The 27,101-nt window shown below is 34.7% G+C and overlaps 1 protein-coding gene and 2 long non-coding RNA genes across 9 annotated transcripts in view; 1 reads left to right on the top strand and 2 right to left on the bottom strand.

The window, feature by feature from the left end:
• fignl2 (fidgetin like 2) overlaps window positions 1-27,101 on the bottom strand; it is a 113,573-nt gene that overhangs the window by 60,135 nt on the left and 26,337 nt on the right. The window contains exons 1-6 of one of the 7 annotated variants that reach the window (XR_012398356.1): window positions 7,803-7,877; window positions 1,932-1,959; window positions 1,597-1,656; window positions 1,169-1,285; window positions 960-1,063; window positions 251-382 (exon numbers count right to left, since the gene is read on the bottom strand). The exons of 4 other annotated variants lie outside the window; for them this stretch is intronic. The gene's annotated coding sequence lies outside the window, so the exon portion shown is untranslated. Of the gene's footprint in view, window positions 1-250; window positions 383-959; window positions 1,064-1,168; window positions 1,286-1,596; window positions 1,657-1,931; window positions 1,960-7,480; window positions 7,496-7,802; window positions 7,878-27,101 lie in introns of those variants that run through there. 2 more of the 7 variants (XR_012398357.1, XM_073938527.1) reach the window with 2 other exon arrangements.
• LOC137489132 (uncharacterized) lies at window positions 251-7,500 on the bottom strand. The gene is made up of 6 exons (XR_011008483.2): window positions 7,481-7,500; window positions 1,932-1,959; window positions 1,597-1,656; window positions 1,169-1,285; window positions 960-1,063; window positions 251-382 (listed from the first exon to the last, which is right to left on the bottom strand). It is a non-coding gene; the product is annotated as an uncharacterized lncRNA (long non-coding RNA).
• On the top strand, window positions 2,863-5,765 carry LOC137489131 (uncharacterized). Its single transcript, XR_011008481.2, has 4 exons — window positions 2,863-2,917; window positions 4,156-4,261; window positions 4,386-4,456; window positions 5,673-5,765. It is a non-coding gene; the product is annotated as an uncharacterized lncRNA (long non-coding RNA).

The raw sequence follows: 27,101 nt of genomic DNA on the forward strand, positions 1-27,101 counted from the left end.
CAAAAAATACTATAAGAACATATTAACAAAAAAATCTGACATCATATTTAGCATACATATAAAAAGCAGTGCTTCAGAGTGCGCTCTCTCTCTCTCTCTCATTATATTTATATATATATATATATATATATATATATTTATATATATATATATATATATATATATATATATATATATATATATATATATATATATATATATATATATATATATATATATATACACATGAGAGAGAGAGAAAAAACTTCTTGCTAAATTAGGCAGTCGTCTATTCAAGGTCAATTATTTTCCTGATAATTTTACACACTTGCTGGTTGATGTGTCTTCTCTGCTTCTTTGACTTCGTCTGTCTTCCATCTCCAAACTGGTGCCCAAAAAGCACCTATAAGCAAAAGGGCAGACAAACAGTTAGCTTCATACAACACTACTGGGACACTACTGCTGCACTACAGAGCAAAATTACTGTTTGCTCAGTTTAAACATGCTGACAATACTGTAGCTCAGTCAAACTGCAATCATTTAAACAAAACATCTGAAAAACATTTCCATCACAAACACACAATCAAGAACAGTCCAACAACAAATAGTGGTTTTAATGACCTAGGCAGAGCATTTTAAAACAGTTGATTTGATTTACACCTTCTGTTTACAGACTATAATCTAATGCTGAGTTCACACTTATTGCAAAGTTAACACATGCATCACAGCACTTGCTCTTGAACACTAGTAGGATTTTTCTTGCATCAAGCTAATTTTTCATGATTAAAATATTAGGAAAATTTTGCAAAAAAAACTTGATTGAAGTGATACAGCACTTGTGTTGTATTCATTTCAATCAAGTTTTTTGCAAATATTCCAAATATTTTTAAACGTTTTTTGAGTTTCACTTAATTTGTGCTGCCCAGTAAAAATTTCCCACTATTTATGCATTTGCAATGACTTGCATGTAATCCACTCACCTGAATAGGTAACTTCACATATGGTATAAGAGCCCCATCCTTTTAAAGACAGCTTCCCCTCAGGTCTCCAGCACAGACAAACAAATTGTGTCTGCAACACGGCCCTTTATAACAAGGGGACAAGGGGAGTCATGACTTGTGTTCCTATACATTCCTTGTTTAACCCCCCAAAACAAGCTCTCAGTTACAATATTTATTGTAGACATTACCTTAAATTCCAGAGTGCAAAAGGCATCTTCAGCATACTTCAGTTTCAGACCAGATCCAAAGTCAGTTGTGAAACCCAGGTGAGGTCCCATGACCACTCGACCCTCCAAGGAATAAGACTAAAAGGGGGAAAGAAGGACTAAATTAGAGGTGTTTGTGAATAATTAAATTTGTTTGTAGAAACAAAGTTGACATTCCATGCTCTGCCTATTAAAAACCAAGCAAACAAACACACATGCCCAGTAAAATTGCTAATAAAAATAAAAACTATAGTTAAAGAAAATCTTTGTCTAATATTTACTACTACTGGAGGTACTGGTGGAACTTCTGGAAGAAGAAAAAGAGGGTGTACAAGAAACTGCTCACAACAAATCTGTGAAAAACCTGACATTTAAAAATCTAATAAAAATGAGGAAGGCATCAACATTACCTTTAATAATCAAGCGAGGGGTGATTGGTAGCATCAGTGTTTCAACATCAATGGCTGTGGCTGCAAAAAAAATATGAATATAATAAGAGTAGAATAAGACTCAACCTAACACACACACACACATACCCATATATATATATATATATATATATATATATATATATATATATATATATATATATATATATATATATATATATAGGTTTAGATATATATATATATATATATATATATATATATATATATATATATATATATATATATATATATATATATATAGGTTTAGATTGTGTTAATGAATTTAGGTTATATTTGTGTGCTCAGAATTTACTCACCTCACACTTCAGCTATTATCAGGTACACCTGAACACCAAAAAATAAAATCTACAGTTAGTGACATAAACAATTAGTTCTCATTAGTAAATGTTAGCACTGCATTAACACCATTGAGAAATACAATATGTACTGTGTTAGTGTTAGTTTAAAATAATACAACTGAATTGTATTATAAGCCTCATTTAATAAAACAGTTAAGACTTGTTTTATAATGAGTTTAGTTCATTTAACTAACTTAACGTTAACGTTACAGTGAACAAAATTAACGTACATGATGGTGACTAACGTAACCGTAACGTTAACTTAAGTGAAGGTCAGAGCTTACCCAGATAGCAAGCAGTAATCGGCCCGAGCTCGGCTGCCCTCCGGCGCCTCCGGCTCCGACTCGGCATCGGCGAGTGTTATCCGGGCCGAGTGCGGCCCGCAGCTCGCTCGCGCACATGCGGTTGTGATGCGGCTGTAAAGCACTGGCCCGATTCCGGTCAACCATATCCGGCCCGATTCTGTCTGTAGAGTCCTGGCCGCTTCTGGCAAGGACTCGGCTGATGGCAACTGATTAAGTTCTTATTTTATCAAGTAATCTGTTAGCTCCACGTTTAATGATAATTTGAGAAAATATTCATGGTACGATAGCAAAAAAAAAAAAAAAAAAAAAAGAATATTTAGTGTGGATGGTCGCAATGTTTAGACGCAAACAAAACAATATTATTTATAAATAGATTATACATGTCATCTAGAGAAAAACTATGTAAAATTCACTTATTTTTGAGATAGCACGCTCCTGTGCTGACTGGTTTTTTTTTTTAAGCAGAAGTTGGTTTCATAATAAACACATGCGTTACTAAACTAAACTCCTGATCCAAACTCCAATCCAGACGGTGGCGGTAATGCTCCAAAAAGCTGGTTGTCACCCACCATGGCACGAAGATCACAAGAAGAAAAAGTTTGATTTTTCAAAGATTCCATGTGGATTCCGGTCAGAAAGGTAAGCTTTTTACTGCTTGTGTACTGTATAATTAGCGAATTTAGAGCTTAAAACATTTCCACGGTGTTTGGTTGTAACAGCGTTTAGTACTTTAAAACAGTTTGATACGAAATGTAACTTGCTTTAAGAAACACGACTGGAGCTAATGTATGCTAACGCTAACAGTTACAAACACGTCTGAAAGTTCCTTTTCCTTTTACACAATGTTAGATTGTAACGTGTGTAGTAACTGAAAACTATTTTAATTATTTTAAAGAAACATGAAACGAATTTGTGTGTATGCTAACTTTGCGTTAAAGAAAGTTTCTGTAGACGAATCCATTAATTAACATGGCAAAACGTGTTTTTTCCTGATTTAACATTATAAAGTACCGTGGATGTTGAAAAAATCATTGTACAGGCGTATACTTATCCAACAGTATTAATTCTGTGATTATGTGTAAATAAAAACTAATCGTTTTGGATTAATAAAATATTATTGTTTATCTTGTTTATGCAGTTAGTCACGAAAAATGATCGAAACTCGACTGTTAACTATTCTCTTTAAATTATCCAAGAGAAATATATTAGTGTGCACTTTAATTCATATGTGTTAGCCTATGTGAATCAATTATATCTTTTGTTCAAGCTGTAATGGTCAGTTAATGTAAAACTGAACGTCTTAAAGCAGATTTTGATGTTTTTTTTATGTTATTGACAGTGATAAATTCTGATTTAAATGAATGGGTAACAATATTTGTTGGTTAAGTCTTATTGTTCTTGTTTAACAAAGGTTAGTGAGATCATTTTGCAGCACATCACGACCAAAGAAGTCAATGGCACACTCTTTTGAACGTGAATAGGCATGTTAGAGTTGTGTGCTAAAAGTCCATTATAAGCTGTAAACTGCTGATACATTTTCAACATAGATTGAGCTTTTCAGACATTAGATTACTAATTGCTTCACAAACAGCTGAAATGGTTTATTGTTATTGGCTATCATCATCAAACATTTTTCACAATGGTAGGTTAATCTTCATGGGTACAGAATAATGCATGTGCTTGACCATCTTACAAATCTATGTCTCAGATTCATAAGGCTGTCACTCTGCATGAATCTCAGAATAAATTTTGTGCAACCTTCTGTGTACTGATTACTTACACTATAGGTATTATATGCATTAATTAACTTTGATAGTATTTCAGGATTTGAACTTTTCTTTACGGGAGGTTAACAACAATGTGATGTTTTATTATAGATGCATATGAGGAAGCTCGACTCAAACATCCACACGCAACTGTGATTTCTGACTGGTAGACAGATGAGGATGATGATCGCCTGTCATACATCTAAAGACAGAACAGGTTTGTTTGCAATTATTTTAAACACATACTGTCAACATTATGTCATTAATCTACTACAACCTGTGAGTTTTGCCCTGGCACTATACTAAAGTGATGTTTTGTTTTGTAAATGTATCTGATTAAGGGACAGTATAGACACATCTATACCGTGATGAAGAAAAATTACTTGGAACAAAGAGGCTGGATAAAAGGCAGGTATGAAGACTTCAGAAATCAATGCAGCACCACAAGTACCATCACCATCAATGACTATGGCAGAAATCTTAAGACCACCATCAAGATGCACAGATACTGTACATTCCAGTACACCAGGCGTGTCCAAACTACGGCCCGGCTTTTTATAAATATCAATAGAATCTGGCCCGCTATACAAAAATGAACGTAATTCAATAAATAACCACCGGGTGTCGCTATTACATGCATTCAATTAAGCAGCAGTTCTTGTTATGATCTATCTGTCTGTCTGTCTGTCTGTCTGTCTATCTATCTACACACAGTTGAAGTCTGAATTATTAGCCCCTCATTGATTTATTTCTTCTTTTTTAAATATTTCCCAAATAATGCTTAACAGAGCAAGAACATTTTTACAGTATGTCTGATTATATTTTTTCTTTTGGAGAAAGACTTATGTTTTATTTCGGCTAGAATAAAAAGCGGTTTAAATTTATTTATGAATTATTAGCCCCTTAAGTCTTCAGAACAAACCATTGTTATAAAATAACTTGCCTAATTACCTTAACTTGACTAGTTAACTTGATTAACCTAGTTAAGCCTTTAAATGTCACTTTAAGCTGTATAGAAGTGTCTTAAAAATATCTAGTAAAATATTATTTACTGTCATCATGGCAAAGATAAAATAAATCAGTTATTAGAAATGAGTTACTAAAACTAATATGTTTAGAAATGTGTGGAAAAAAATGTTTAACTCTCCGTTAAACAGAAATTGGGGAAAAAATAAACGGTGGCTAATAATTTAGGGGGGCTAACAATTCTGACTTCAACTGTATTTTTATATATATATATATATATATATATATATATATATATATATATATATATATATACACACACACGTGTCTGTGTGATGTATTTAAAATTTGGCCCCTCAACAACGTTTGTTTTTTTGCATCTGGCCCTCGGCCCAAAAAGTTTGGACACTCCTGCAGTACACCTATGAACATTTACAGTCTTTGTTCTAGTGCAGTTTGAGATCAAGACAGAACTTATTGCATCTCGTGATGTCTTTGTAAGAATTGAAGACATCACTAAATTTGTTAAGGTTTAATGCAGCTAGAAAGTAAAGATCAACTAGAGAATATCAGCAGTGTCTAACCCACTGTTGTATTTACAGAAGTTGTATGAGAATAAGCTACAGGTTGATTTATACTAACCTCTTATTTTTCTTTTTTAGCACGACTGACTGAAGTTTTAAAATCATGCAACGTCATAAAGCAGCAGCTGGGCCTGATTCTCACAAAACCAAAACAGACGTGATGAAATTCCAGATGTGTAAACATTTGACCTTCCTTTGGCCAATTTGATTTGGAAAAGCTTGAAAATCAACTAAAGGAGCAGCCCGAACAAATGAAGAAACTGGTAAGTTCAAGCTCTTCCTAATTTCAAAGTGTTTTAAGTTTATTTGTTTTTTTTATTTTTTTTTTTTTTGCTTCGTAGGTAGCCTACTTTTTTCCTAATTTTTCCTTTTTTTTACATTAGTACTTGTTCACTACTAATTATCTGTTTATCTTTTAATCACAGATGGAGTGAGGACAAATGTCCATACCATGCCACTGATAAAGAAGTGGAAAAATGCATTACAAGGTAGCTACAACTTGCCCCTGACAGGGATGGAGGAAGAAAGAAGAGAAAGCTAATGTGTCAAATGTCTACATCACTATTTTGTTTTATTTTTTAAACAACATTTTAAGTGTATTAGGATGTTCCCTGATACTTGAACAATTTGTTTCTTTCATTTGCATTTATATATATATAATGTATATATATATGTGTATATATATATGTGTGTGTGTGTGTATATATGTATGGTATGTATGTATGTATGTGTGTGCGCCAAATTCTGAAAAAACATCTTGATACATTTTTAATAAACGTAATACAAATAAAATTATAAATATAAAATTGCACAAGACGTGTATATATCTGAAATGTATAATTATCTCACTCATGTCTTGCTGTTTGTGCAATTGATTTTGTTCAAGTTTATTTAAAAATAAGTTTGACTTTATACTTCTGCAATTATATATATATATATATATATATATATATATATATATATATATATATATATATATATATATATACACATATATATATATATATATATATATATATATATACACATACATATATATATATATATTTGTTTGTTTATTATTATTTTAATGTTTTATTAAAAAATATTTCAAGATGTTTCTTCAGAATTCTGCAGTACTTTTTACAAGTTTGACTTGGATATTTTACGGATTGTCATTGGTATTTTTAAGATGTTTCTTGCTATATCTTAAATTGGTTTCTATATTTAGGTTTATATAAAATTTAGCTGTTTTTTACAAATTTTTAATTCAAGTCTATTGGGAAAACAGGGTTGTTTTAAAAACATCTGTGTTTGTGTGTAATTTTTAGATTTTTTGTTTAAATCTTTCTGTGTGTCTTTGTGTTGTTTTATTGTTGTTTTTATATTGATATTCTTGTGCACTACAAAATTATTTATAACATTTTAGTACTATTTTTTTCTTGCAATCAATAAACGTTTAACATTTATTTATTTTGTCATTTGTCTGATTATTTTCGTTACAGAATATGTATGCAGTTTGCACTTTATTCAAAGGTTAAACGCAGTGCTTACACTTTGTGTTTACATTATAGCCTGTGTTTGCTGTTATATAAATTCAAATGGTTGTAATACAATATATCAAGTACCAATGTAATACCAAAAGGTTTTATAAGGTGTATAAATACGGAGTCGCGCCAGCTCCGGGCCGCAGCACACAATACCCTCGCGCCGATTCCAGCGCGGATGCGCAGCGTCGGCTTGCTTACGGCCGCCGCATCTGGCCCGCTTGATTCGGGCCGGAATCGGGCAGTGAGTCCACAGGCATCCGGCCCGAGTCCGGCAGCCGAAGTTGGGCCGAGGGGTAAGTCTCCGGCAGGCGACAATCTAGCCGGAACTGGCCCGAGTGTATTTTGCTATCTGGGTACCTTAACTTTAGTCATTTCACCTTTACTTCAGTCTTGTAACGTTACTGAAACAGAAAATGCAGTTAACAAGAAGTTAATTAAAGAAAATTTCCTTTTTTTCAGGAACTAACGTTAACGTTATGCTAATAACAAGTTACCTCAGAAAACACTACAATCACCATCTGGCGTCGTTAATTTCTTGTTTTAAAAAAAGGCGCGCTTAAACCCTGTACGTGCGAGTACAACTAAAGTACTCGGTAAATTCCTGTTAAATGACATGCACTATACAGAAATACACATACAACAATCATTTAACGGACAAAAGTCATATTTTAACACTTACCGAGGATGAATCCGTTGGGTGAAGAGACGACGCAGGCGTTGTCGTGATGGCGCTTGTTTGCGTTCGAGTCGAGTCAGTTCTGTTCAATGAATCGGCTCTTTTAACTGAACAGTAAAGAGTCGAATTCGGCTCCTTTAAGTGAACAGTAAAGAGTCGAATTCGCCTTCCGTTTTGTATAATATTGTAAGACGCAAACATATAATTCATTAATATTTCATCATATTGCTTGGTTCGTGTACTGCTTGTACACGAATTGCTTGTTGATGACTATGAGCTCATGAACACGTCTGATAAAATATCTGAATCTGATTCAATGTCACACGAGTCCTGAACCGAAGCAGTGCAAAAGTAATATATTGATTGAAATATAAAGTTAATTATTTTCTTCGCCATTCAAAATATTACATATCTCTGACTTCAACAATAAGAATAAAGTTCGTTTTGAGTGTATTGAGAATTATTATTTTTTCCTCCCAGGATTCATTTCGCACCAAGCTGCATCAAGCTGTAATGGTGGATGAGAAGGCACATAATATTATAAATATTGCTTGTAATATGTAATGAAATAAAGTTTTAACACTTTTTCATGCGAGAATGTAGTTCTTCAAAACTCAAATCTGTGGATTGTTGGTAAAGATTGTGTGTAATTTTAAGTGTGTTTTGCCGGTAGCGGAGATCTATGACCTCCAGGCGGTAACGGCGCTCATTACTCATGTATCCGCCGAGAGGCGCCTGTCTTCAGGCTAGACATTGGGACAATTGCCCCGTCTTCGATGGCTCTATATGCGTCCGAAAATGAAGTTTTAACTGTTTTTCATGCTAGAATGTAGTTGTTTAAAACTCTAATCTGTGGTTTATTTATATAGATAAAAAATAATAATAATTTATATATATATTTAATTCTGAGATTAGTGACCTCCAGGCGATGACAGGTGCCCAATACTCATGAAACCGTCTAAAGCAGACATTTACCCTGACATTGAAATAATTGTTGGCTGTTTAACAGTCTTTGGTTTCATTAATTAATTACTTTTTATTCCAGTTTATTATGTTTTGGCTAAGCACACAGTTGTTCATTAAATATTATTTCCTATTCTATGTTAACTGTATAAAATTAAATAAAGGTGCAGTACAACCAAAAAGATGTTGGTAACCAAATCGTTTTGGGGGCTAAAAACATTCTGTTATTATCTGTTAAAAGTTCATTTGTATTAATTTCTACGTTGAGTTAAAAAAAGGTTTGAATTTCTATAACTAACGTGCAAAAGATATAGCCCTTTTCACAGTAATTGGCTGTAATCATGCTACCTGCCGTTATTTCACAATAAAATTATGAATACAACATATTACTGTGAATTTTTCAGTTAAATACTGTGAAGGGATACTAATGTAATTTACTGTGAAAAATTACAGTAACTTGTTGTGAAAACCTGGAAATTTTTTACAGTGTAGGCTCGTGTTGCAGTGTCTGTCTGTAACAATAGCGGCGGGCGGACGATACGCTTCACCGGAGATGAGATCCAAGCATCGGGAGGAACTATAATACCAGTCAGATCAATAGACGGCCAGCTTTTCTGCATATGGCTTTAATGAAGAGCTTGTTGCAGTGCGTCAGCGCAGTGGCCCGTGAGACAGTATTTGCATGCATCTCTGTAAGACAAGCAACTCGACATGCCTGTCTGCAATGATGGTCGATATCCCTGCATGTCTGAGGACAAACTTCCCTTTAACGATCATCTTCCATTGTATGCATATGGAAGGAGCAACAATCACTACGAGCAGGGAGTCAATACGCACATATGAAGGCCCTTTATCAGGCACAATTGGCTGAAAAGGTTTTTCTCCGATAAAATAATGCAATATAAACACAGCTAGAGGCAGTAGGAAAATGCCAATATTACACATTACTTTAATAACTCCCTCCATAGAGCCTGCGTAGCAGAACAATGGACGTATCAGATTGCATTGAGGGTCAGAGAAACCAAAACGCAAAAAGTGCAATCACCAACACCCCACAAAACCAATGAAAGGTCTTTTTTCATCAGAAAGATACTCTCCATAACGCCATTGGATTTATAGACCTATATCTCACTCTAGCCATTTCATAACCTCAACAGATTTGATGCGACACATTCACAAGCTCTTTCAAAGATGCAAAAGCTGTAGAATTTTATAGATTTGTAAAGCTTAGGAATGAGATGGTGCTTTATTTGGAAGGATTTAAACAGCAGTGGACAATAAAAATGTATTTTTGCCAAACTGTATTTAAGTACATATTTTAAGTATATTTGGTTTATCTGAGTATTTTTTATTTCAGAAAAATTTACTTTTACCTCCCTACATTCCAAAATAAAATACTATACTTATTACTTAATTGCACCTCCAAACTAAAGCGGAGTAAAATGTTTTATTTTTTTATTTTTTATTTTGGTGGGGGAAATTACCACCTGTTCAGAGATGAGATAGTGGTGTTAAGTCTCTGAACAAGCTGAATTTCATTCACTTGACTTGCTAAATGAGTTCACAAATTGCACTGAACATTTCATTTGTGAATTGGACTGATATTTGTGAACAAATTAACAACTCACTGATTCAAAGGATCCACTCAGAGTGAGTTTCCGATAAACTGACCACTGATTCAAATGATTTATTTATAGTTAGGGTCATATCATACACCCGGTGCAATAAGGCACAAGACATGCATGGTGTGATTTGTTGCTATTTTCAGACCAGTGCAACTCTTATTTTTACATTTTGCGCCACGTTGTTTAAATAGTTAATCCATTTGCGCCACTTTGTGGACTCATTGGCATGCTGGTCTAAAATAGAGGTGCGTTAAGGCACATTGTTGGCCCATTGCTATTTTGAGGAACTAAAATAGACAGCACCATTGACCAACTAAAAGCAGGTCTAAAGTCCAGCGCAAAGCGCATTAGGTGTGCCCTTATGCAGGTCTAAACGCGTACACATTGCTTCATATCAATATCTTGAAAAAAATTTAAGGATTAAAATGTTACAAAAATGATTATTTTCCACACAGATATAAAAACCATTGCCTTCATGCCTTCTTCATGCCTCCATGCCTCATTTTGTGGGGCATTTTCAGGTTATTTATGACAATTTGCATTTGTAATGTTATTAGCAATAGGCTTTTATTTATTATATGCGCATTTATGTTTGTTTTAATAAAAACAAGTTTAGATGTGTCCATCTAACAGGTTTTTGAGTCGTATGCATTACTTTACGGGGCATAAGAATAGAACATGTGTTTGGATATAACAGAGTTTTTTGACCACACTTCACTATTGTTGTTCATATATTTGTTTGCTAGAAATTAGAACTGAAGTTAGAAATAGTTTTGAAACAACTCTTTGCGCTTAACAAACAAAATTCAATGTTTAGGCTAACGGATGTCTTCAGTTTCTTTATCCACAAAAGTGAAGGAGTAAAGAGTAAAAGTAAAGAAAAAGTAAAGAGGCTGAATGGAGGAGGTTCATTCTTCATCATTGTGCTGCAGATGGTCTGTTTAACTGTTTTCTTGCTAGTGAAGCATTCAGTTTTTGCACTAACAAAGTCTGCCGTGTAAATAGCATATGCGGCATGGCACAAGGCAACTGACTTTTAAAGAGAATAAGAGATGCGACTCTGGTTGGTTTAATGCAAGTAATGCTCAAAACACATTCATAACTCATTCATATCAAAAGAATAAGCACAACCCTGTTATGCACCAGGGCGCAAAGTGCATTTTTCCTTATTTAAATAGAAAAAGTGGATTCGGACATGCAGAAGATAGTCTCCATTTAGAGATAGTCTCCAATAAACTACTCACTGATTCAAATGATCCATTCAGAGTTATTCTCCAGCAAACAACTAACAATTTTACAAACTGATCTACAGTAAATGGGTTTTGTCATCTGAATGTGATTTTACATGTTTTCACTTGAACTACCATGAAAAATCAGTGAGTTATTAGACTGTGACTTTAACTTTCTAGCAAATTTCATTGGTAAGTTAAATTAAACATGACCTACTTCTGTACTTTGATATTAATCAAATTTAAATTAATATAAATTTGAATTAATATTTAAACTTAATGGAGTGATATTATATCAGCGTATCTGTACATTTACTCAAGTGCCTAATTTTTGTACTTTGTCCATCACTGCATGTAATGTCAAGATTCTGCCATAAAGCTCATTCAAGCTTCTCCACAAGGTTTCATTGCCTTTCAACTGGATTCTCAATTCATTTAGTGGATGAAACCTCACACACACAATGAAAAAAACTCATAAACTGCAGCTCACCCTCAAACATACCCAACACAGGATAAACACGAAGGCTTTAAAAGTACAATTTCATTAGCCTGTGGACCTTCTGTGCCTCCAACCAAATCAATGCACCTCAGAAAAGAGCATCAATTTGTTTTTTATCTCAAACTGGAGGCTCTTAAAAGAAGACCGACACGCACATGCACAATTATAAACCTGTATGGTGAAGGAAACCACCCAAGCACAGCCCTCAGCCTGCACTGCCTCCAACCAAATACTTCAGATAACTGCATGACTGAGGAATGTATATGGGCCAGATACGTGTGCAGTGAAGTTTGCCACACCTAAACCATCACAGGGAGAGTCTTATCAGAGTGTAAATACTGCACACTCCAAACACACAAGCCCTCCAACCAATTCCCTCACAAAGGGCTTTGCAACAAATGCTCCAAGGTCAATGAACGGCCACAGAAACGGCTTACTGTCAACACAGGTATGACTTCACCATGGTCTGAATGCAGTTAACTCAATAACGACTGACAAGAAACATTTTCAAAAGCAATGAAGATTTGTACTGCAAAAATGCCTTCTAAGTTAAATATTCAGTGTGAAGGATTGATATCCAGTGGTTGAACTAGGTATTGTAATTCAAATTCAAAACCCTTTTTCACTTGATACCTCCTCTGATGCCTCAATGCAAATGCAGGTTGCAAGACATGAGCTAGTGTTCCTCAATATCGAGCTTTCACCATAACTACACAACAACACCCGACAAAAGGAATCGTTTCCATGTTAAAGGAGTTTTAGTCCAAAGCATCAACTGAAATTTCTATTTTAGAAACTATTTCTATTTCTCCCGGCTGAACAACTGTATAAACCAACCCAGGTTCACTGCGGATACGTACCCAGGTCTACATTTTTGGGCGCAGCAAATTATGTATCTGAAGGGTATGTCTGCTTGGCGTTTTTTTTTTTTTTTTTTTTTGCAAATCCTCTAGAAGCCGCTGTGTACACTTATTGATGATATCAAATTTCTCTTGCATGTTCTCTTCTTTTGTAAATTACCAGAGGGTACAATATACACTTCAGCTGAACCGGCCAGCTTGCTATCAAACGAATGACCCACCAGCCCCTTTCCCTAAACCAAAGACTTTAGAATACACAAGATATGTCACTCGTATACTTTTGAATGGGGAAAAGTGTAACAGTCAATATGGCGAATAAAGTCCCGCCTTTTAGTACAGGAGCCAATCAGTAATCGCTACAGAATCACAATTCTCTGGGGGAGGGCCTCTGACCAAACATGAGTTTCTGCAGATTTTGTGTGATACGAACATTAAGAAATGAAACTAAATAGACAGTCTTTGTTTAATTCTATTGGTTATTCGTAATATGGAATTTAATCGTAAGTTTGTCAAGCGGTTTTGGAGAATTTGATGTTTCCCCATTCAAACAGAATGCCTGGGCATACTGCCCAAGAGACATTTCAAAGACGGCCACCGAGTGAAATGACTTGCCTTAAAGAGACTTTGCCTAAACCCAACCAATAGTTTTCAAAAGCAATATAAAAAGCTTTCATTTTACAGACATAATGGAGCCAGACGTGCCTCTGGGTTCACACTGTGTAGTCTCCAGAAATGTAAACAGGGGTACATATCCACAATGAGCCTGTGTTGGCCAAAACTACTATGATCACCTTAGATACTGATTATGTGCTTATTTAAGTGTTGAATGCTACCAATTGTTGAATATCATTTTATGTGACATTTATTGCCACACTGAAAGCAGCAGCAGATAGTTCACCTCAGATCTTGAAAACAAACAAAGGTTAGAACTGTGCTTCTGAATGGTTGTATTGAAATGTTTCGGTGCAGACAGACAAATTGCTTGTTGCTGAAATCTATTAGTGTTAGGACATGGTTTTACAATGTATGCTGCTCAGCTCATGTTTACGTTATTAATATTTATATAATTTGCTCAATAAAAAAAACATCTAAAGTAGAATTTTATAACTCTGAATCTGGGGTGCATTTTTCACCAAGGCAACCCAAAGTGCTGAAATATAAATGGGTAAACTGCCAGTGGACGGGTTATAGAGACTAAAAGAAAGACAGACATTCTGATCCGGAATGCACATTTTCAAAGCAGAATAGCTGACTTTAGGATTGCTTTTTTTCAGACAAACAAGTATTTTTTATTTAGCATGTCTATTAAATATTTTCAGTTTTATATCAAGGGATAAAATAAGTTGACTATCGATTCACTTTTTTTTTCTTCTAGATTTTACCATGCAAAGGGTATTATTAGTAACAAATTCTAAATTAAATCATGAATTATGTTTGTTATTTTCTTGAAGCAAAAAAAATCAGTTTAATCAGATTTTTCACTGATTAACAAAAATAAAGATAGTAGACTATCATTGTGCAATGATTGCAGCATTTTGTAATACTTTGAATACGTTTGCATTTTTATTTTTATTTATTTTTTTATATATCAGAATCAATATAATTTTATTATTTTTTATTTTAGTTTTTTAATGTAAGCTAAAATATTGCAGTTGAGTTTATTAATGAATTAATTAATTTACCAAAATTTATTTTAAGTCAAAAATATATGGTTTAAGTTGTGATTTAACTAAACAAAAATGAGGAATTATTCTTGCCAATTAGTTGAATTTTTAGTTTTATTCGTTTTTAGTACTTTTTTCAGTCATCATTTACATTGAGTAACAAAAATGTAGCTTTTATAGTTCAGGTTGTTGTTAAATGAAACAAAAATAAATGTAATATTTCTCTCTATTTTTCTGCGACTACTAAACGGCAAGTTTTTGTTACATTTTGTTAAAAGTAATGTAAATTTAAGGTCTTGGTAGCTATAATAACTGTAAAATAAATGTAGCAATAAAGTAAAAAGAATGTACGTCCTAAATTCTTCGTAACAAGAATAATAGAGATCTAAATAACAAATAACACAACGTCTGTTACTTCCCTAGGAGAAAAACACCATGTAAGAATGAGATGGGGCGGAATCACAAAACTCTTGTAAACTTTATTTTTCCATTTACAGGCCAAAGCAGATGAACAGTCCTTCTCACTCTCCGGCAATCCTGTTACCAAAGGGATTCATTGTGGCAGTGCTGTAAAAGATTAGTCCTGCTGGAGAGTGAATGGACTTGATTAGCTAGACAGCACTTTAATGGGATTGTCAGAAAGGCAACAATAAATCAGCTTTTGTGATTAAATGGGGGCTCTAGTAAAAGTTGTATGTCCACAGATCAATAATTATTGAATGTTGCTCTCGCTCACACTATGGAGGCGGTGAAACAAACCCCAAATTTTGGCAAGCTAATGATCATGACAGACCGTGGTACATGGATTCTACTCATGATATTGTAGATGGATGAGTGAGCATGTGATTGTCACAGAGAACAAGAAAGAAAAAACACAAACAATTGCCATGAAACGGTTATTTATATATTATATTCAATTATTTATAACTTATATATTTACTATAGCATTGGTAATCTAAAATAAAGCAAAAAAATAATTATGGAGAACTGGACTGACAGTTGAGCTCATTTACCCTTTTACTACCCTTTTATTATTCATTGATTCATTGATTCATCTTAGTCTCTTTTTTAATCAAGGGTCGCCACAGCGGAATGAACCACCAACTTATCCAGCCTATGCTTTACACAGCGGATGCTCTTCCAGCCACAACCCAACACTGGGAAACACCGATTCACTCTTGCATTCATACACACACATTACGGACAATTTAGCTTACCCAATTCACCTATACCTATTATTTTTTTAAAACTGTATGTTAAATTTTCCTTATGATACAATTATTTTTAAAACAAAATACAACAACTACTACGTACTAAAAGGTGCTTTGCATTTTTTGCTCTCTGAAAAACGTCCATCAGTTTCCTTTATATCTTTTGAAGTAAGGAAATATGAAAATGCACAGTAATAATGGAAGCATGTAATGTCCAAAGCAACACTACCCCCACTGACCTTTTACTTATTTAATAAAAACACACAGAGATTTAAATTCAAAAGAACGTCATTCAGCTTTACGAAGACGAGAACTGACGACAGATCATTGAACCATCCCTTTAAGCTTCTTCTCATATTGATTTCCTTGTTATCTTTTCACCATCCAGAAGAAATGATTGCGATATTAAAAGATCTCTCATTTCTCATTCTCCTCTCCTCCGGGACAGTCTCCAGCAGCAGTGCCCACATGGAGGTCATGGTATGGACAGTGTCTCTCTGTCTCTGGTCTGTTGGTTGTAATTAGGTGTTTAAAGCCAGTCTGAACTCCAGACTTCATCAGTCCACTTCTGCATTCCTTCAGCTTTGATAGCAGGCTTTTCCCCGCGTCTGCCCCTCATCATCCTATCATACACCCCTCCCTCCGTCTGTCCTCCCTTCATTCGGCACGCAGGAATCCTTCGGCTCTGGACAGTGTTTCATTTCCCCAAACCACATCCTTGATAGCTTAATGGCCCGGCATTGAAGAAAACATGCAGCCGGAGAATGACAGTCAACATACAAGTCATTTTCCATATGATTGTTCCCATTTAAAAGGGCATCTGCTCTGTTTGGAGCACCGTCAGATGAAATTGCTAATACAACAAAGAGGATTTGGAGGTTTGTGAGGAAAGGGACTGCGACTGTAATTGTCATAGACACGATGCTGTTGACACAAGGCCACATGAGAATGGGGTTTGTCAAAAGACACAATGGAGGAAAAAAACACTCCAGCTTCGGTTTGGATTTATTATTATACAGAGCTGGGCTTCATTGCCAACCGTTCAATTCAATTCAAACAAGCACAAATAGTATTGCTGAATGCAGAGAAACAATCAACACAACCTCGTGGCCACAATGGAAAATCTGCTCACTTTTGTTTCAAAAGTGTCTGTTGTTTGTAAAAATGCAAGGCCGCCAATCTGACAGATTTTTTTTTTAATAAAGCTTTTTGTTGTTTTTGTTTTGCTCTTTTTTTTTGTCCTATTTGTTTAGTTTTCCCCATTCTTTTTTTCTTGCTTAACCTTTTCTGGGTCTCGTATACATTTTAAGATGGGGGGGGGAAAGTTTAAAAATTAAAATGGTATACTGAGTTGATAAGTATGTCATTCTATACTACTAATATATTGCAGCTCTGAGACCTATTTAGTGATTTTTTTTTATGGGGATAAAATATTTTTTTGAAAGTGTTTTCTTGACACCACTTCGATATCTATTTAATTTTTACTTTTGATAACCAGTGGTTATGAATCCACACATCTGCATTTACAAGAACGGATAAATTCATTGTGTTCCAATGTAATGTGGTTGAATAAAAAAAAAACTATTTCTAAAAAATGGATGTTTATTAATATTCCATCAAATACTCCACTACAAGCACTTTCAAATCCAATCAGTAATGTTGCCTTTAGAAAGAGCCTAAAAAAATAACATTTTACAGTGGACTAAAATAAAGACACCCACCATACTTTTGAATAAGTAGCCATCAGGAGTGCTTACCGCAGGCAATATGACAGGCTGATGGCTGCTGACGTCACAAATTTACGAAAACATAATTTTAAATAAATCTAAACAATCTAAACAACTACATTACTACATTTAAAAAAACTCAAAAGTACATTATGTTGCCCAACAGCTGCAATAGTTGTCAAACTGTAGTGAAGAGGCTGAAAAGTAATACACAAGGGTGAAGAGGCTGTATGAGTGCTGATATTACTTTAATATTGCATGGCTATCAGCTAATCATCTATACACACACACACACACACACACACATATATATATACACACACACACACACACACACACACACACATTTATATACACATATATGGTCATATTAGCTGAAAAAATGGTTATTTTAGCAGAACATTTCAGAAGGCATTTAGAGGTTTTTGCATCTGAACTCTTCATATGTTAGCAGCAACAAAATTGTAAAATGTGACCGTTTTATTTATTTATTTATTTATTTATTTATATTTTTCAAATTAAGATCACCTGAAAGCTGAATAAATAAGCATTTCATTGATGTGATGGAGCAATACTTGGCCAAAAAATCTGAAATCTGAGGGTTTAAAAAAGTATACACTAAATTGAGGAAATTACTATCAAAGTTGTCCAAATGAAATGACAGAAGCAAAGCATATTACTGGTGAAGAGTTACATTTAAATATATTTAAACTATGAAATATCTTCATGGAACATGATCTTTACTTTTTTCTGATGATTCATTAATTTTTTTTCAGCAGACACAGCAGAATGAACCACAAACTATTTCAGCATATGTTTTACGCAGCGGACGCCCTTCCAGCCATAACCCAGTACTGGGAAAAACGTGGAACTTGAACCAGGAATTTCCAGATCGTGGCCTGACTCACAGACAACTGAGGCTCCTATTTCTAAATATTTTTGGCATTTAAAAAAAATCATTAATTTTGACCTATACAATGTTTTTGTGGTTATATAGCCCAAAATATACACATGCAACATCAGAATGGTTTTGTGGTGCAGGATCACAAATTCAAATTAAACACATTTACATAAATAAGGATTTAGGAGTCTGCATCAGTTATTAATGCAAATTTATAAAGCGAATTGTAAAAATGTTTTAAAATGAATATGACAATAAAACAAGTCACATGACTTTCATGTGCCACAAGACCCAAACATCTCCCATGACCCATCACGATGAGCAAAATGTGTCCACAATGTACTGCTGCATTTATGAGATCTACTAACACAACTCTGAATATGGAGTTTGTATATTGACTGACCCTGAGCGACGTCCACACCACTGGACCTGTGAAACCATCAAGACGAGGGAGAACATGAGGCCATTCACGAGTGCTTTTGTGGCTATTTTTATTATTATGAAGCTGTGGCTGTGCAGATGTTATAAAAGATAATTGGTTTAGGGCGAGCACAGCTGGGGCAGCTTCAACTCTTAACCACATCTCAATGCCTTTACTATCAAGGTTATCCATTTACTGCAATCCCTCCTATTAAGTCTATAGCTTTCTCTCCTCACACTTAACGCTTCTTTAGTTCACATAAACCCTTCTGTGTTAAGAAATAGTCTAATGTTGTGTAGGAAAACAGAAATAGGGACTTGCTAAACCCGCAGGCTGAGTTTGAAGAAAGTCGCTGATCTACAGTTTCATTGGCTCCCATTCCAGCGCTCCAGTTCCTATTTAAACCCATACGCTACACTGGATACGGACACCCAAGCCTGGGCGGACTGCTCGTGTTGTCTTACTTTCTCTGGTTTCGGTTTCAGATTCACAGTCCGCTTCGTTCAAATCCCTCCTCTGTCTAAAACTGGAGCACTACAATGCACTCGGTCAGTGTGTTTGTCGAATGAGGTCGTGGGCTTGTCTAAATGCAGAGAGGTGCACTGATGCTTGCTGTTATGTAAGTGGGGTTCTGCTCATTCGATCAATCAATCAATCAATCTAGGTGTCCCTTATCAGTCAGCCATCAGCTGTAATGCTCATGTTTGTCATGAATTTGAAATCTACATGTGATCTGGAGACTTGCCACATATTTAATCCAAATTAGACAGACAAAGATACTGGTAGTGATATACAGTGGTATGGAAAGCTAAGTTGTATGCCCATAAAACACTCACTGCTGGGATGCTATAGAGTGTTCTGAAGGATTATAGATAGGTTGTTACTTAATATAATTTTCTTTATTCCAGAGACTAGCTCCAATAAGATGAAGAAAACAACACAAACCACACAATATACATTAAAGAAAGGACAGTTATGCCAATATTTCATCAAAGGTGACTGATAATACACCTCAGTAAGGCTAGGGTTTACCAACAACATTAAAATGCTGTTCTGAGAATTCTCCAATCGACAGATAGACTTATAGATCAAATTTCTCATTAAAGCAGAAAATGGTTGAACTCTTACCTTACAGAATACCGCAAGTACTATGAGAGTTACTACAGAATAAAATACAATAATATTTCATTACCTGATTATTCCCCATCCAGCAAGCGAAAACATGGAGCCCAATCATTATCAAAAGTAAAAGTGATTTTATTTCCTCAAATGGTTCTGGGAATGATTAAAATATTAGCAATTTTATCCTTGTCCTGCATTGTCTGTGTAAAAGACATGCCAAAACAGGGGAAAAAAAGGAAAAGGTACCTAAATATACCTAAAAGTAACACTTTACAACAATTCCCAGACTTTTTCAATGTTTTTAACAAACATACAGCTTTTCATTTTGAATATTAGCTCAGTTCACGGTTAAGAAATTTGTACAACTGATTTTTGGATTATAACCTTTCTTTACACACAGGTAAAACAGAGGCTATTTTATTTGCATCAATAGTGAAATTAAAGAAAGAAGTTTCTTTTGTGGTTAGGATTAATGATTTGATAATTGAGTCAAAAAATTTTGTAAATTATTTGGGATGTTATGTAGATAATAAATGATCAGGAGATGTTATGGCAAGAAAGTTTTTTTTAAAAGATACGTCGAAAAAAATTGGTTCTTATAGCTAGGCAAGCTGATCTGTTAGATGTTCATTCTTTAAGATTATTGGCATGAGCTTTGATACAACCCCATTTTGATTGTGCTACCTCATTTTGGTATAGTAGCTGCTCACGGAGTATAAAGAAAAAATTGCAAAAGCCACAAGATAAATTAGTACGAATAATTTTAAAAAATTCATCCTAGAGCACATTTGAGCAAAGAGTTTTTTAAAGAATTAGGTATGTTAACTGTTAGTAAAAAAGTATGTTTTTTTTAAATGGGAAAACATATATGTAAAATGTTTAATAATAATGTGGTTTACTAGTTATTTGGTGAACTATTTTCAAAAGGCCAGGCAACAGCATTCATATAGTACTAGGAGTTGGGATTTTATTAGTTGTTTATTTAAATTTAGAAGTCTGGTGGGGGAAAATAGGTTTTTATACAGGTGCAATCATGTGGAGCAAATCACCAAAACCGATCAAGGAAATAAAAGACTTAAGGAGGTTAAAAAAAAGCTATCAAAAGATGGTTGTTTGATGAGGATAGTTAGTTTGCATGGTGGATCATAAGGCTTTATTTTATATGTATTATATTGTGATTAGTTTTGTTCCTGTTTAAAAATGTGGATGTACTGTTTGTTTCATGCATTAACTGTTTTTTTAGCCATACTTTGTTTTTAAAAAGGGAGGAACACAATGGAAACAAGCCCAGGGCTTTATTGTGTTTTTATCCTCGACAGTTTTATTTCAAAATGTATGGGATACTTGTATTTTTTTACAGTTTTGTCTAAAATCTGTCAAATAAAAATTCAATTCAATTTCATTACAATTTTTTTGCTGAAATATAAATATATATTTGAATCAGAGGTTGTAGTTGTTATTTGACACTCAACATTTAAAAAATTACTACTTATTTAAATGGCACCTACTTTACCCCTTTTACAAGATGTAAGATAAGCCATTGGTGTCTCCAGAAAGTGTCTGTAAAGTTTCAGCTCAAAATACCCAGTAATTATTTATTATATAATATAGAATCTGCCCGTTTTGGTGTCTGATCGCATTGTAGCTGTTTTTGTAGCCTGTGGCTTTAAATCCAAATGAGCTGCTTCTGGGTTACCATGCAGCCAGGGTGATTATAATTAAGAATTACAAAGCGATTATGCATGGTTTTAAAAACGTTTTAAACTTAACTTAATTACTGGGGTGCAGATGATCAAAAAGAGTTGTCAAATATGTTTTAATCCCAGTTTCTTTGCAAAAAAATTTTCTATGGACATGTGTATACATGTTAAACATGGCACCTGTCAATCAATTCGGTGGGCAGGGAAAATCGTAGCAATGGCCCTCAAAATCGTTGGGATATGGATCGTACCTTTAACGTGATTAAATTTAAAAATAGATATACTTGTGATGTTTATATCGCTTCCATGTGACTGTGAACACACTATACCTACACACAGTTCTGTTCAAACAGCTTACAAAAGTGGAGTTTTATCATTGGTGCAATTTAAAATAAACTGAAACACAACTGTTAATATTTTTTGAGACAACCTAATTGTTTTATGTTCAATCCACTTCAATTTGTACAAACTAATAAATGTACTTAATTCCTTTATATTGTTCCAACACAAATAAATTGTGTGGAGCATTTTTACAGTAAAAATATTCCGGGTTGTTGTTACCACCAAATATGACCTTGGGCTTGTGCATATTTGAGCATTTACCTAGAATTCTTTAGTGTAAGCTAAATAAATGTCTTAAAAGCATCTATCATGTTAACTGATGCTAACAATGACCTTGTAAGTGTTACCAGATGCACATTTTAAACCGTTTAAACTTTTAAATGCCAAACTGTATTACAAAATCAACCTTAAAAACCTCTTATTCCTATACGTCACTTTCTCACATAAAACATAAACATGTCAGGATGTCTGCCAGTCAGTCTGGTCTACACAGTGTGGCCGGTCAATCATTAGGTTCAGACTCCAATCAGATATACAAATAATTGGGTTTTGACTCAAATCAGTGTGGAGCCAGCTTAAGTATGAAGTCACAAGATTTCTGTGGAACATTTTTGCACATTTTTAATGACAAGAACCGAACATGAACGTCTGGAAAATAGATTTCAGCTCATGTCTGTTCTTTGCTTCACTTTCAGAGCTAATGGAGACCACAGCCGTGTCGGGGCATGCAGCAGACGGCCTGTCTGATAGTGAAAACTGGCCTAAAGCGAAGTATGAACCAGTCACACGAGTCTAGAATGTGAAATCTTTCTGCCACTCTTTCTCTCTATCTTGTTGTCTTTGTTTCTCTCTCTCTTTAACAACATTTCTCCACTGCTTCCCTCCATCCCAGAAAGAGAGATAAGACAGAGTGAAGTCTTGCTGACAGGCTCGGTTAAATATTTATCCTGGTGTGAGGAGAGAAGTGAGCAGAACGACTTCTACATTTGCTTCTGTGAGTCTGCCTGCGTTCACTCAGGTCCTCTGTCTTCTGTTTCTTTATCTTGTGGTTTACACATTTCAATCATGTTTGTATGTCATTTACAAAAGAGGAAGATTTTGAGGGGCAAAATGGTTACAAAAAAATGTATATATTAATATATCTATCTACACAAGTAACCAATTTGTGTGAGAAATTGGTGTAGGAATAACTTTGAAAACATTTTTACGGAGAAACTCTAGTGAGTCTCATAAATCATTAAAAACAATCTCATTACTGAACACTTAAACTTGTAGAATGCACATGCAGTGGTCAAAACAACACATTCATCAGTGCGTCTGTCCGTCCCGTCCATCCATCCATCCATCCATGGCAACCACTAAAACCTTAAGCAACTTCCCAGTAACCACCAATGAAAAGTGCAATAAAGTGTAAAGGCTAATTTATATTTTCGCCTGGCACCGCATCATGCACTTTACAAAATAGACGAGGCTTTTACCATTCAAGACTTTTTAAATCAAACTTTGATGCATCACTTGCTTTTTTGTTCAAATATCAGACAGTTCTACCTATTAAAGTTTATTAAAATATTCATCTTTAATATTTTTTATATCTTTACAATGTTTAATATTAAGCTCTAAAAATGTTTTCGCTCACTCCACAACTCACACAATATTGTCTGGTTAGTTTGTATCCTCTACTATATGCTAAAAAGGCAATAATGGTCCAACATTCCTGGCCATTATCCCCAATCAAGCTTACAAAAACAGAGCATCAGTACATTGTAAACTGATAGGTTCAAATATTCTTTTCCGTTATTAAAGAAATTATTTGTTGTTTAATTTTAGTTTTGTAACTATTAATTTATTTTAAATTTAAAATTGTAATATACATCAGAGTAGAACCTATGAATGGTGGAAAAACATATTCTATAATTGTTTTTTAAAACCACAAGGATCTCCAATTTTGCCATGGCCTCTCATGGTTTTAACAAACTTATCCCTCAGGTTTTACCAAATTTTAACAAAAATGTTCTTCTTTCCCACGGCTGTTGCAATTTCTAGCCAAGAACTATTGGTCATCTGGTTATTTCTATGATTACGCATGGACAGATCATACAGTTGTACCCGTTTCAAACACAATATCTTCGAAGTGTTTTAAATGAAATTCAAATGAAACATGGTGCCACTTGAACTATATTCGCTCAAGTTTCAAAAAATTGTGCGCTCCTCCAACTGAAATCATGTCGCGCGCACCCAAAGCGAACCTCTGCAAACACCGTGATGACGTCACATTCGCTGCGCGCACTCAAGGGAACTAGCGAACGCGTCTCCCCTGATAATTCTTAAAATCATTGGCTGTAGAAATGCTGTACACTATGCTTTGTGAATTTGGGAACACTTTATTTTGATAGTCCATTTGAGTATTAGTAGACTGTCTGCTTAATATCTGTTGATACTGCTGCTACACAGACATTTAACTGAGTGCATGTCAACTTACACTAACCCTAACCCCAACCCCAACCCTAACCTCAACCTAACAGTCTACTTATCATCTAATGAGAATTAGTTGGCATGCACATGCATTGCATGTACATGCATTCAAATTCAACAAACGGACCATCAAAATAAAGTGGGCCTGTGGATTTTATTTATTTATATTTTTTAATTTATATTTGTTTGTTTTTTACCATTGCTATATTCGTTTTTTTATTTTTATCTTTAATATTTTGTTTTATGTTTGTTACTAATGGTTTGTGCAATAAAAATATCTAAATAAATAAAAACTAGCAAATGTGTATAAATGAGTATAAACCAGGGTTCAGGAATGCTTTAGCAACCTAGCACAACATAACAAAGATCCAGAACAAAATAGTTACACCCTGGCAACCAAACATTGGCATGTGATTGATTGACTTATCAAATCTTATTTTACACTTTCAGGCTAATTAATTCTAATTTTCATTTTTGTTGATTAACAACCACCATAAACACACAACTGAAACACACCCTCCTTCACACCGGAAGTGTAAAAAAATCACCCTTATTTCCATGTGCTTTCTATTTTTCCTTTTAAGCATGAACAACATACACTGTGATTTAAACACACACACACACACACACACACACACACACACACACACACACACACACACACACACACACACGGGCCACTGTTGTTACACTGTGAGTGCTCGCCCTGGGCCACAAGAATAAGCAATGCTGTACACAGATGCCACCTTTCCTGTGATCCACATCCCATTAAAGGAAGTCAGGCTGGTGCCCCAATCAACAGATCACCTTTTCAAAAGTGTCTTTGTTCCCTGCGCCACAACAGCTGGAAACAATTAACTGCCAGTACACAGGGTTGCCAGTCGGTGTATTATAGTGCCTGGACAAGCATGAGAGCCTCAGCTTCCACTCTGAAGCAGTAAATCACTCAGTTTACTCCAAACTTCTGCATTCTTAAAGGGATAGTTCACCTCGAAAAATGAATATTTACTCACCATTTACTCTCCAACAAGTGGTTCCAAACCTTGATGCTTGCAATAATTAAAAAAAAAAGCTCATGGTGATTTGGAAAAAGTAGAAGGTGATTAACTTATGACAGAATTTACATTTTTTGACAAACTATTCCTTTAAACTTAATACTTCCAGAAAATCCTATTTTTTTCGGTGTCTAAATCATGGGTTTAATACAAGGGCATAGAATTGGCATGGACGGAGGGGATGTGTCCTCACCAATATCCACCAATTACTGAAATGTCCCGACAAATAATTTAAATCCAATTCAAAATAAAATAATGCTCCGACAACTATTAGTAACCTACTTGTGCACAAAGGGTTAAAGTCAAGTTTGCAATGAGTTCACTATAATAACATTAACCAATATTGTGCAATTAATCAAAATTCTGTGCGAGTTTTGGCCTCTATGATTATGAAAAAAAATAATCGGGATAAAACAGTCAACTGCATCACCCACCTCTCTAAATGTCTCTACATTCATGCCTCCTCAAAGCCAGATTGTAGTAAAATCATGTAAATTGACTTATGCAGCATGGAATGTAATTGTATTACATTTGATATTATAAAGTAATTTATTCATGTTTTTGAAAGCACAAAAACAATTTGCTCAATGCCTGTGTTCTAGTTATGTACAGTGTGTCCCCACCAACGTCAAGAGCAAATCTACGCCTTTGGTCTAATTCTATGGTGCATGTGAAATTGCATACTTCCCTACTTTATAGTACCAAAGTCTCTTTAAGGCAAGTCATTTCATTCAGCGGCCATCTTTGAAACACCTCACAGGCATTCTGTTTGAATGAGGAAACATCAAATTCTCCAAAATTGCTTGCCAAGCTTACAGTTAAATGTAATACTAGAAATTACTATTAAAATAAACAACCACTGTCTCTTTAGTTTTATTTGTAAATGTTTCAAATCACACAAAATCTGCAGAAAGTGACGACTGGTCCGAGCCCCTCCCCTGAAGAATCAACAGTTTATAGCAATTGATGATTGGCTCCAGTTCTAGATGGCAGGCTTTATTCGCCATATTAGCACTGTTCCCCAACTATACGATTGACACATCTTGTGCATTCTACAGTCTTTGATAGTACTGTATGTTAAAAACAGTGTGCCAGTCGAGTATGTGTGAATTCATGTTATCAAAAATGAAAACATAGCCAAGAAGTTTTTAGATTACCTATTACAGCCGTAATAGAATTGCAGATAGAGTCGTAATAGATTCTGAATTGCACATCCAATGTATGCTTTACTAACCCATGAGAGGACATGCGTGAGATTTTATGAATCAGAGTAAAACTGATGTGGGTAGATAATGACAACATGGCAGATGTAATATGTCTGAATTTAAGTCATACTGTTGTATATGTTGACTTTTAAAGGCTGAAGTAGATCCAAATGTAGTACCTTTACTCATGCAGCATGCAAATTTGGACTATAGACTAGACCTTCGGCCCACACCTATGAACCTCTGGTTAAACAGTCAATCTAAAACCTGGGTAAGTGAGACTAGGTCAAAACTGTAATGTCAGCA

Source organism: Danio rerio, chromosome 23, assembly GCF_049306965.1.
Source record: "Danio rerio strain Tuebingen ecotype United States chromosome 23, GRCz12tu, whole genome shotgun sequence".
NCBI lineage: Eukaryota > Metazoa > Chordata > Actinopteri > Cypriniformes > Danionidae > Danio > Danio rerio.